The sequence below is a fragment of the Heterocephalus glaber genome, unplaced genomic scaffold, assembly GCF_053883595.1.
Source record: "Heterocephalus glaber isolate CG9 unplaced genomic scaffold, H.glaber_assembly_v1.0 deba00001532, whole genome shotgun sequence".
Classification (NCBI taxonomy): Eukaryota; Metazoa; Chordata; class Mammalia; order Rodentia; family Bathyergidae; genus Heterocephalus; species Heterocephalus glaber.
In genome coordinates this window covers 18,429,951-18,443,378 of record NW_028258330.1, presented here as the reverse complement: position 1 = coordinate 18,443,378, position 13,428 = coordinate 18,429,951, and the positions used below count along the sequence as shown (strand labels likewise).

Here is a 13,428-nt window from a genome sequence, read left to right as displayed (position 1 = left end):
TACTTTTTAAAAAATGGTTACATTTTCACATAAATATTGGAACCCTAACAAGTAGTTATTTCAAGTCATGCTAACATCAGATGATCCCTGTGATCTAGAACCCCTGTGTCTCTGTTTTGATGAAAATCACGTAGTCTCATTCCAGCTTATCAAAAAAATTCTACCTAAAATATAGTTGTTTTTTAAATAACAAATAAATATACTATCAGCTTGGAGAGACCTGGGGGACCTGGTGCTGTAAACCAACTTTCTTTATCATTTCTACACAAATGCAGCCACCACCATTGGTGTCCTTATGCTTCCTCTTGCTGAAGCTGCCAATTCTTCAATCTCAGCATTTAATTTATGTATTGTAGTACCCATTCCATTGTTTCTTAGTCTTTATTAGCATTGGAAGATAATGGTGCTTGCCATCGGTCCTTCAAGGTAACTGGTGAGGCTGACCCCTTTCATCATGATTATGGCTTCCTGAGTCAAAATAGTTTTTTCTGGGTCCTGAGTATGTGGTTTGTACATAAGTCTCTCATCTACTGAAATTTGTAAATGAAATATTAGTAGATTTAAGTTCCATTGTTTTCTCTACAGGATCAACTACAGAATGTTCTTGAACATATGTTTTGGTTCTTGCTGCACCAATAATAGACTTCACAATGGAAGGCAGTCCCCACTCTGTGCTGAGAAGTCTGTGGCTGTGCAGCTTTCCAGAGGGATCTATATGTCTGTCCAGCACAGACATATGTGGTCAACTCCAACCACACTGGGGCTCATCGGGTTTGGGTATTTCTCCATCACAGCTGTTGCTACAGTTTCCCAGGTGTGGTCAAATACGTGCGCCAAAGTCCAGATCTTCATGATGCTGGCGTTCGCGCGGCGCTAGGGGACAAGGGACGAGGGATACGGCCCCGCCTCACAGCCAGCAGGCAACGCAGCGCGCAGGCGCCCTAAGGCCATTTTCACTATATTTGTTCTTCCGACCCAGGACCAAAGGATGTCTTTTCATTTTCTGATATCTTCTTCGATCTCTTTTTTCAGAGTGCTGTAGTTTTCAGAGTGGAAGTCTTTTATTTCATTCATTAGGTTGATCCCTAGGTATTTTTTTTATGCTATTGTGAAAGGAGTTGTTTCTCCAGTTCCTCTCTCAATGAGTCTATTGTTTGTGTATAGGAAGGATATTGATTTTTGTGTGTTGACCTTGTATCCAGCTACTTGACTGAATTTGGTTATTAAGTCTAGAAGACTTTTGGTGGAGTTTTGGGGGTCTTCTATGTAGAGTATCATGTCATCTGCAAATAATGACAATTTGACTTCATTTCCTATCTTTATTCTTTTTATTTCTTTCTCTTGTCTAATTGCTGTGGCTGTTTCCAAAACTATTTTGAACAGTAGTGGTGATAGTGGACATCCTTGTCTTGTTCCTGATTTTAGTGTGAAGGATTTCAATTTTTGACCATTTAGTATGATATTGGTTGTTGGTTTTTCATAGATGGCTTTTATCAGATTGAGGTAGAGACCGTCTATTCCAATTTTCTGTACCGTTTTTATCATGAATGGGTGTTGGATTTTGTTGAATACTTTTTCTGCATCTGTTGAGATGATCATATCTTTTTGTCTTTAATATAGTGTATTACATTGATTGATTTGCATATATTGAACCATCCCTGCATCCCTGGAATGAATCCCACTTGGTTAGGGTATATGATCTTCTTGATGATCTGCTGCATTCTGTTTCCCAGCATCTTATTGAGGATTTTTGCATCTATGTTCATTAGGGAAATTGGCCTATAGTTTTCTTTTCCGGTTGGGTCTTTCTCTGCTTTGGGGATCAAGATGATGCTTGTTTCTAGGAATGAATTTGGGAGTATTGCTTCCCTTTCAATTTCATTGAAAAGTTTAAACAGTAGTGGCAATAGTTCTTCTCTAAATGTCTTGTAGAATTCAGCAGCGAAGCCATCAGGATCTGGTCTTTTCGTCTTTGGTAAGTTTTTAATCATGTTTTCTATTTCGATGATTGATATTGGTTTGTTTAGAATTTTTAGGTCTTCATTCAACTTTGGTAATTCATATGTATCTAGGCATCTGTACATATCTTCTGTGTTTTCCAGCTTATTGGCATATGGGTTCTCAAAGTAAGTATTAATGATCCTCTGGATTTCTGCTGGGTCCTTTGTAATTTCACCCTTTTCATTCCTAATTGCATGGATTTTGGCCTTTTCTTTTTTTGATAAGGTTGGCAAAGGCTTTGTCAATTTTCTTTATTCTTTCAAAAAATCAATTCTTTACTTCGTTGATTTTTTTTGTATCATGTCCTTAGTCTCCATTGCATTGATTTCTCTACTGACCTCTACAATTTCCTCCCATTTTTGAGCTTTAGGTTTGTCCTGCTCTTTTTTTCTTTCTAGAAGCTTAAGGTTTTATTTGAGCTTGCTCTGTTTTCTTAATATGAGTATTCACTGCTATGAATTTCCCTCATAAGACTGCTTTCATTGTGTCCCATAGACTCCAGTACATTGTATTGGGATTGTCATTTAACTGTAGAAACTGTCTGATTTCTTTAATTTCCTCTGTGACCCATTGGTTGTTCAGAAGTGTTTTGTTCAATTTCCATGTGTTTATGAAATTCTTGCAGTTTCTTTTGCTATTTATCTCCAATTTCACTGCACTGTGGTCTGATAATATACAGGAGATAACTTCAGTTCATTTGCATTTACTTAAAAATGTTCTGTGAGCAAGTATGTGGTCTATTTTGGAGAATGACCCGTGTACAGCCAAAAAGAATGTATATTCTGATTTTGTGGGGTGGACCACTATGTAAACATCTGTTAAAGCCCTTTGTTCAAGAGTTTGGTTGAGCCCAGTGACCAGCTAGTAGAAGGTGAAGAACTAGCCTGTGGAGCAGGGCTGCGTCTCTCCCATGCCCCACCTCCCAGCGACCAGCTTAGCCGCACGCCCCACCCCCACCCCCAGCCTCTGGCTTTCTGGCTGTGCTGGTACCTGGTTCCACACTACAGAGAACAGGTCAGCCATTGCCCTGAGCTCCAGAAGATAGAGCAGAAGTGAACAACAGAAAGAGGGCCTCTCTCAGGCTCCTTTATGAAAATTGAAGCCCACTGGAAAAGTGAAGAGAATCTCTGCAATAAAGGCACACCAGACTAGCATACTTGGTACATTGGAGGGATCATCACCTCCCATCGGAACCTGGACTAACTTCAGGGGAAGGGCAACTGGAACCTGCAGTAGAACCTTGCAGAGTTCAAACCTACAAGAGGGCAGGGAGCCCAACTTGAGACTTGCAACCAGAAATCTGCCTGAATCTCATGGGTCTGCAACTGGCTTGCTGAGACTCATTGACTTATATCTGCAAACTGCTGCCCACATTGTCTATTGTGACAGCAGAGACATACCCTGAAGGATGCCCTTCATTTTTATTTTTTATTTGTTATTTTCAAAATTATTTTTTATCTCTCTTATTTTTAATTTTAATTTTTTCTACTCTTTTCAAATTTTTCTTCTTCTTTCTTTTTCCTCTCCCCCCCCCCCCGCCCACATTGTTCTTCATCTCACTTTTTGTCCCTGTTCTGGCCCTAATTCAGATTTCTTCTTTCTTTTTCTTTTCTTCTCTTTTTCCTTCTCTCGACTGTCATTAGTTTTAAAGGAAAGTAAATAGTTTCTAGCTTCCCTATTGCTCCTAGGTTGTTCTGTTCTGATATTTGTTCTTTCATTCTGTCTTTTCCTCTTGTCTTCAACAGTTTCGTAGAGTTTGCATATTCTTCCTATGTCCTCTGGCCTCACTGCTAACCTTTCCCTATCCTTCTACCTATCTATCTCTCTGTCCCTGACTCCTTCTAACTCCCCACCCTGAAGAGTAAAGTTGCTATATTGAAGAGTTTATTCACTATAAACATATATTGGGCTGGTCCTCCATTTTGATTTAATTCACAGAGTTAAAGGTGACAAATTAATAACTACCACAAATTGTCATTTTCTAAGCTGTGCTTGATGCTATTGTGTTGCTGATTGTATCACTTGGGCTAAGGTGTTGTGACTGATCTATTCAGTTGTCCTTCCTGTTATAATGAAAATGAGATAGCCTCAGAGTCATTAGAGACTCAAAACCTAAAGACCAGATATATCTGGAAGACACCTATGAGAACCAATCATTCCATAAGTGTTCTAAATACAAGCAACAAAGATACTTACAATAAGCAATATTGAAGTAACAACCCAGGAATTAAAGCAAGAAGAGTATCAAAAACAGAAATGAGAAGAGATTAAATCAAGGCACAAATACAGAGTTCCAACCCACCAAAGGCAAATTCAGGGGGAAACAAGGTGGAAAATTCTGATAATCAACCACCTGGACACACTGAACTGATAGTACAGGAAATAAAAAAAACAGATGAATGAGGCTCTAGAAAAATTCAAAACAGAAATAATTTCCCAGATAACTATAGAAATGGTGAACAGAATGAAAGACATAATTAGAGACTCTAGAACAGAAATGGATTAAAAAAAATAGATTAGCTCAGGACCATGATGGAAACCATGAATGCCCAGCATAAGAAAGAAATGGAATCCATGAAACAGATTTGAACAGATATCCAGGAGATTAAAAACTCTATTGAAAGCATGCACAGCAGACTGAGTCAATCTGAAGACAGAATATCAGATATAGAAGACAGGATGGGGGTCAGTGACTAAGAAAAGAGAGATCTTTTACAAACAGTAAGGGACCATGAGAAATCAATCCAACAGCTCCTGGATGATGCAAAGAAGAATAATGTAAGACTGATAGGAGTCCATGAAAAAGCAGGAGAAAGTACAAATGACATACAAAAACTGTTCACAGAATTAATGACAGAAAACTTCCCAAACAGAGCAAAAGAATTTAACATACACACAAGTGAAGCATATAGGACTCCAACTAGCCATGATCAAAAAAAATCTACACCTAGACATATAATGATCAAGATCCCAGAAACCCAACAGAAGAACAAAATACTATGAGCAGTTAGAGAAAAGAAACAAATCACATGCAAAGGATCACAGCATCAGAATCACCATCAGAATCACAGCAGACTTTTCAACACAAACCGTCAAGTCAAGGAGAGCCTGGAGTGAGATATTTCAAGCCCTAAAAGAAAATAATCTCCAACCTAGACTAATGTAACATGCAAAACTATCTTTCAAAATTGATGGAGAAATAAGATACTTCCATGACAAAGAACACCTGAGAAACTTCATGAATTCCAAACCAGTACTCCAAACAATTCTAAACAATATCCTAGAAAAAGATAATGAAGGTCACAACTCCATGAGGCCGAACAGAGCAAATTCATCAGGCAAGGCAAGAAATTAAAAGGAGAGAAAAGAATAAAAAAGAACCAACAACAGGAAAATAACATGGCAATGATAAGTCAATACATATCAGTTATAACCATCAATGTTAATGGGCTCAATTCACCAATCAAAAGAAATAGACTGGTAGAATGGATTGAGAAGCAAAACCCAACAATATGCTGTATAGAAGAAATGAACCTAGTTCAAAAAGAAACTCATAGACTGAAAGTAAAAGGATGGAAAACAGTTCTCCATGTGACAGGAACCTGGAAAGAAGCAGGGGTAGCTATCCTATTTGCAGACAAAGTAAATTTGAAACCAAAACTAATTAAGAGAGACAAAGAAGGACACTATATACTTGTAAAGGGAAAAATCCAAGAGGAAGAGATGACAATCATAAATATATATCCACCAAATACTAATGCCCCCAACTATACAAAACAAATATTAGGGGACATGAAAAACCAAATAAGCACTAATACATTTGTAGTGGAGGACCCCAACACCCCACTGTCACAAACAGACAAATCATCTAGACAAAAAACTCAACAATGAAATACTAGAACTGAACCAATATTTTGAACAAATGGACTTAATAGACGTCTACAGGGTATTCCACCCCACAAAATCAGAATATACATTCTTTTCAGCAGCACATGGGTCATTCTCCAAAACAGACCACATACTAGCTCATAGAACATGTTTAAGTAAATGCAAAGGGATTGAAGTTATTCCATGTAAATTATCAGACCATAGTGCAATTAAACTGGAGATCAATAGCATAAGAAACTGCAAGAACTTCACAAACACATGGAAATTGAATAACACTCTCCTGAACAACCAATGGGTCACAGAAGAAATTAGACAGTTTTTAGAAATAAATGGTAATGCCAGTACAACATACAGGAATCTATGGGACACAATGAAAGCAGTTCTATGAGGGGAATTCATAGCAGTGAATTCCCACATTAGGAAAACAGAACAAGCTCAAATAAACAACCTAATGCTGAATTTTAAGCTCCTAGAAAAAGAAGAGCAAGACAAACCCAAAGCTCATACAAGGGAGGAAATTATAAAGATCAGAGCAGAAATCAATGCAATAGAGACTAAGAGAACAATACAAAAAAATCAATGAATCAAAGAGTTGGTTTTTAAAAAGACCCTTAGTCAAACTTATCAAAAGAAAAGGAAAGAAAAGGCTCAAATCCATGCAATTAGAAACAAAAAGGGTGAAATCACAATAGATCAAGCAGAAATCTAGAGCATCATCAATACCTACTTCAAGAACCTGTACACTAATAAAATGGAAAATACAGGGCCAGGGATTTAGCTAAGTGGTTTCACCACCTGCTGCACAAGCGCAAGGACCCGAGTTCGATCCCCAGTACCACAACAAATAAATAAAATAAAATAAAATAAAATGGAAAACACAGAAGAAACGGACAGATTTCTAGATACATATGAATTACCAAAGTTGATTGAAGAAGGATAGGAACTCACATGGGCGGTCTCCAGTGTGCAGACGGACCTTCTGCACTCTTCCGCATCCATCTGCAGGTGGCCACTGGGCTACGCATGTGAGTACAGTCACACTGGCTGGGTTCTACCATCTACTCTACCAGTCCTAAGCAGGTGACTTTAGCAAACAAAAGGGGCAGAGAAAGTGAGCTGGTCCCAGCACCCGGAAGGAAGCTCCCCCACCGCCATCCCAAGCTCCTAGGGCAGAGAAGGTGAGCCGTGCAGGTGCCAGAAGCACCCCCACACACACACCGTGGAAATGAGAAGACACGTAAACAAGTCTCAAAAACAGACTTCTGGATCACTTACAGCAACCCTAAAGGGAAACAAGATGAAACAATCTGATACTCAACCACCTGGACTCTCTGAACTGGCAACAAAAGAGGATCTGGGAAAAATGAAATCAGAAATAATTACTCAGATAACAGCAAAGATTTTGCTCATGGTGCAAGACATGATTAATAAATCTAGAGAGGACATAGATTAAAAAAAATAGAGAATTTGAGGAACATGATGGAATCTCAACATAGGAAACAAATGGAATCCATAAAACAGATGCAAACAGATTTCCAGAAGATTAAAAACTCCATCAAAAGTCTGCACAGCAGAATGAACCACTGTGAGGATAGAATTTTAGATATAGAAGAAAAGATCCCAATTAGTGACCAGGAAAAGAACAATTGCTTTAAAATTGTAAAGGAACATGAGAAATCAATCCAGAAGCTGCTAGATGATGCAAAGAAGAATAACATAAGACTGACTGGAGTCAATGAAGAAAGAGGAGAGAGTGCAGATGACATAAAAAAACTGTTCACAGAAGTGATGGCAGAAAACTTCCCAAGGAGGGGAAAAGAACTTGACATACAGATAAGTAAGGCATATAGGACTCAAGCTAGCCTTAATCAAAAAAAAATCTACACCTAGGCATATAATAGTTAGGATTCCAGAAATCCAACAGAAGAACAAAATTCTACAAGCAGTGAGAGAAAAGAAACAAATCACATACAAAGGAAAGCCCATCAGAATCACAGAAGACTTCTCAATGCAAGCCCTCAAGGCAAGAAGAGCTTGGAGTGATGTATTTCAAGCCCTAAAGGAAAACAACCTCCAACCAACATTGATGTACCCTGCAAAACTATCTTTCAAAATTGATGGAGAAATAAGATACTTTCATGATAAAGAGCACCTCAGGAACTTCATGAATACCAAACTAGCACTCCAAAAAATTTTAGACAATACCCTAGGAAAAGACAATGAGGATCACAACCCCAGGAAACCCAGCAGAATGAATCCATTGGGTGTGACAAATTAAATGCAAAGGGGGAGAATCCAACAAAAAGAAAAAGTCATGACAAGGCTTTTAAAACTTTTAACTTCAACTCCCTAATGAGTGTGTAATTCAATCTTGTTATAGTACTGATTAGTATTTTTCTGATTCTAGAGTTGCACGCATTTCCTTGTGCTATACTGGCTATTTATCATCTTTTTATGTCTACATTTTAATTGGGTTGTCTATTAATGAGTTCTAAGAATTCTTTATATATTCTGCTCATAGGTTATATGCATTGTAAATATGGTCTGTTTAAGGACTACTTTTCATTTTAATCATGTCATTTAAAGTTCTAAATTTTGATGGAATCTCATTTATCAATTTTTTTCTTTTATACATCATGTCTTTTGTATCCTAGATAGTTCTTGCCTACCCTGAATTCATAAATACTTTCCCTTATAATTTCTTCTTAAAGTTTTATACTTTTAGGCTTTCTTATTTAGGTTCATAGATTCCTTCAAGTTATTTTCATGTATGGAAAAAAAGGGTTGAGGTTAATTTTTTATATATGGATACCAGGTATTCTAGAGCCGTTTGCTGAAAACACTATCTCTTCCTCGGCTCTTGAATTGAGTTTATATTCTGTAAAATGCTAATGTTAAATAATCTTTCAAAACTCAGTGGACCATATATGTATGTTTCTATTTCTAGATTCTCTGTTTTATTCCAATGATCTATATGTGTTTCCTTACACCATTGCCTTGATTACTGTAGCTTTAGAAGAAGTCTTAAAATTAGGTACTAAACATCTTCCAACACTGTTTTTGTTTTTTTAACTTTTCTAGATCCTTTGTACTCCTACATAACTTTTAAATTTCAATATCCAGTTCTTCATTTATAGCAAGTATACACAGACCTGAATTTTTATATATACCTTGTGTTTTCTAATCCTGCTAAATTCAAATACAAGTTCTAGGGGCTCCTAGAGATTTCTTAGTATTTTCTCTGTAGATGATCATTTCATCTACATATAAAGATTTTGCTTCTACCTTGTCAATGCTATCCTAATTGTGTCATTTTATTGCCAAACTATTTTGGTGGGGCCTAGGTTTCAAAGTTTAATGGACAGATAAAGAGTAAGCAAACCTGCCCTTGTTCCCCACCTTAAGGAGAAAGCATTGTATCTTCTCCATTCATGTAAGGCGTTCTTGCTGGAAGTATGGAGTACATGTCTTTAATCTGTTGAGAAGGTTCTGTTCTACTTCTGGTCTCCTGATAGCTTTTACCATGAACAGCTGTAGAATTTAGTCCAATACTTTTTCTCCAACTAGTGACAGGATCATATGGCTTTTTCCTTTCCTCTGTTAAAATGATGACTTTTGGGGTGGATCTTCCAATGCTGAACCAACATTGCCATCCCTATAACAAAACCACTTTCTACATCCTGCCAGATCTGACTTCTAATAGTTTGTTTTGTTAAACAAATTTCTATCTATGTTCATACTTTTTTCTTCTATTATCTTTATCCAGTTTTAGGATTAGCACAATGTTGAGTTCCTTAAATGAGGGGAGAAGTGTTCCTTCTTTTTTCTGCTTTAATTGTTTGATATAATTTATCAGTTAAAATGTATATGAGGCTGCTGTTGTCATATGGGTAGGTTTTCAAGCTAGGAATATACTTTCTTTAATAGGTGTTATTCAAATTTTATATTTCCTCCAGAGTTAGTTTCATTAATTTGTCTTCCAAAGTACTTCTTAGAAGTTGTCAAATTTGTTTCAAAAAAGACTTTTGTAATATGCTTTCTATATCCTTTTAAATTCTGTAAAATTTGTGGTAATGTCTCCTAGATCTTGATATTGTAATTTAAAAAATGTATAATTGATACTGTGTAACAGGAAGTAAAGGTCTAAAGGAGCAGGGGAAATGGGAGGGTTAGGGGAAAGGAAAAAAGGGAAAAGAAAATATATGAGAAAAGGAAAAAATGGAAACAAGGTCTTTGCAAATAGGGAAGGGTGGAGGGGGTGAAGGGAAGGCAGGGGAAGGAAAGAAAAATAAGAACCAAGAGACTCGTGTAATGGTACAAGATCCCAATGATGAATGTAACTGTATTTTATACCTAAAATGTACCAGTAAACTTAATGGGGAAAAGAAAAGCAAACAAAGTTGAATGAAGAAGATATAAAAATTCTAAACACCCCAATTATAATCAGTGAAATTGAAAATGTAATTAAAAACTTACCAAAAAAGAAAAGATCATCCTGAATGGCTTCACTGCTGAATTTTACAAGACACTTAGAGAAGAACTATTGCCACTACTCTTAAACTTTTCAATGAAACTGAAAGGGAAGCAATACTTCCAAATTCATTCCTGGAAGCAAGTGTTACTTTGATTCCAAAACCAGGGAAAGACCCAACCAAAAAGAAGAACTACAGGCCAATCTCCCTAATGAGCATAGATGCAAAAATCCTAAATAAGATACTGGCAAACAGAATCTTGAAGGTCATCAAGAAGATCATACACCCTGACAAAGTTGGATTTATCCCAGGGATGCAAGGATGGTTCAACATATGAAAACCAATAAATGTAATACACTATATTAATAGAGTCAAGGACAAAAACCATATGATCATCTCAGTAGACACAGGAAAAGCATTTGACAAAGTTCAATACCCATTCATTATAAAGACCTTGCAGAAAATTGGAAGAGATCATCTTTATCTCAACTTGATAAGGGCTATCTATGAAAAACCAACAGCTAACATCATACTAAAAGGTCAAAAACTGAAAACCTTCATGCTAAAATCAGGAACAAGATGAGGATGTCCACTATCACCTTTCCTGTTCAATATAATTTTGGAAACATTAGCCATAGCAATTAGACAAGAGAAAGAAATAAAAGGAATAAAGATAGGAAAGGAAGAAGTTAAACTGTCATTATTTGATGATGGTATGATACTCTACATAGAAGACCCTAAGAACTCTGCAAAAAGACTTCTAGAGTTAATTGACAGTAGAGTAGCTGGATACAAGTCAACACTCAAAAATCAATAGCCTTCTCATACACAAATAACAGACTCACTGAAAGAGAAATTAGGGAAACAATCCCTTTCACCTTAAAAAATGAAATATGTAGGATTCAATCTAATGAAGGAAGCAGATCTCTACATTGAGAACTAAAGCATTCTGAAAAAAGAGATCTAAGAGGATATAAGAAAATGGGGAGACATCCCCTGTTCCTGGGGAGGAAGAACCAATATAGTGAAAATGGCCATACTTCCAAATCCCAATTGGAATCCCAACAGCATATTTTACAGAACTAGAGAAAACAATCCAAAAGTTCATCTGGAACCAGAAGAAACCTAGAATAGCAAAAGTAATTCTAGGCAACAGGTTCATGGCTGGGGGTATCATAATTCCCAACTAGAAATTGTACTACAAAGCCACTGTGATAAAAACAGCATGGTACTGGCAAAGGAACAGATCCAAGGATCAGTGGAAAAGATCAGAAGATGCAGAAACAACTCCAGACATACTCAGCTACCTCATCTTTGACAAAGGAGCCAATCATCCACACTGGAGGAAAGATAGCCTCTTTAATAAATGGTGTTGGAAAAACTGGATTTCAACTTGCCAAAGATTAAAACTAGACCCCTACCTTTCACCATGCACTAAACTAAAATTGAAATGGATTAAAGATCTAAATATTAAGACAGAAATACTAAACTTGCTGGAAGATAAGTTAGGTAGAACTCTGGAAGACATTGGCATAGGAAAGGACTTTATAAACAAATCCTCAATAGCACAAGAACTAGCATAAAAAATCAAGAACTGGGATCTCATCTTATTAAAAAGCTTCTGCACTGCAGGAGAAACCACCAACAGAGCTAAGAGACAACCTACAATGTGGGAAAAAAATTTTACCAGTTATTCCTCAGACAAAGGTCTACTATCTAGAATATATAAAGAACTAAAAAAAATCAGACCCCCCAAATATAAAGACCCAATTCAAAAATGGGCATCTGAAATGAACAGACATTTCTCAGACAAAGAAGTAAAAGCAGCAAATAAACATATGAAAAAATGTTCAACATCACTGGTCATTTGAAAGATGGAAATGAAAACAACACTGAGATTCCACCTCACCCCAGAAAGAATGGTGCTATCATGAAATCAACCAACAACAAATGCTGGCGGAGTTGTGGGGAGAAAGGAACCCTTCGTTTCAACCCTTCATTGTTGGTGGGAGTGCAGACTGGTGCAACCACTGTGGAAATCAATATGGAGATACCTCAAAAAACTAGGATTGGAAGTCCTATTTAACCCAGATATTCCCTTGTTGGGTAACTTTCCAAAAGAATTAAAAGAATCATACCACAATGATATATGTGCACCCATGTTTATAGTGGCACAGTTTGTAATAGCTAAAAGTTGGAAAGAGCCCAATTGCCCATCAACTGGAGACTGGATAAAGAAGATGTGGTGTGTTTTTTTTATAAAATGGAGTGCTACCTAGCCATAAAGAATGAGAAACTAGAGACATTTGTAGCTAAGTGGATGCACATTGAGGCTATACTCTTAAGTGAAATAAATAGGACACAGATGTGTAAATACCAAATAGTTTCTCTGGTATGAAAAATTAAAAGTGTAAATAAGAATCAAAATGTATAATTGATATTGTGAAATTGGAAGAAAATATCTAAAGGAGTAAGGGAATTTGGAAGGGTAGGGGAAAGGAAAGAAGGGAAAATAAAAAATATGAGAAAAGGAAAAACATGGAAGCAAAGTCTTTGTAAATAGGGAAGGGTGGGGTGGGTGAAAGGAGGGCAGGGGAATGGGGAAAAAAATAATAACCAGGATACATCATGTAAAGGTACAAGATCCCAAAGATGAATGTAACTGTATTGTATACCTAAAATGTACCAATAAACTAAATGGGGGGAAGAAAAGAGTTTGGTTGAGTTCTAGTACTTCATTGTTGATTTTTTGTCTAGTCGATCTATGGATTTGTGACAGTGGGGTATTGAGGTTCCCTACTACTATTGTATTAGTACTTTTTGGATTTTTCATGTCCATTAATATTTGTTTTATATACTTGAGTGCACTAGTATTTGGTGCACATGTATTTATGATTGTCATCTCTTTCTCTTGAATTGTTCTGTTTACAAGGATGTAACTGCCTTCTTTTTCTCTCTTAATTAGTGTTGGTTTGAAATCCATTTTATCTGGAAATAGGATAGCTACTCCTGCTTTTTTTGGGTTCCTGTCATGTGAAGTATTGTTTTCTACCCTTTAACTTTCAGT

General features: G+C 36.7%; 1 pseudogene; it reads right to left on the bottom strand.

The window, feature by feature from the left end:
• Positions 1-261: 261 nt before the first annotated feature.
• LOC147824669 (PRELI domain containing protein 3B pseudogene) lies at positions 262-852 on the bottom strand (annotated as a pseudogene).
• Positions 853-13,428: the final 12,576 nt, after the last annotated feature.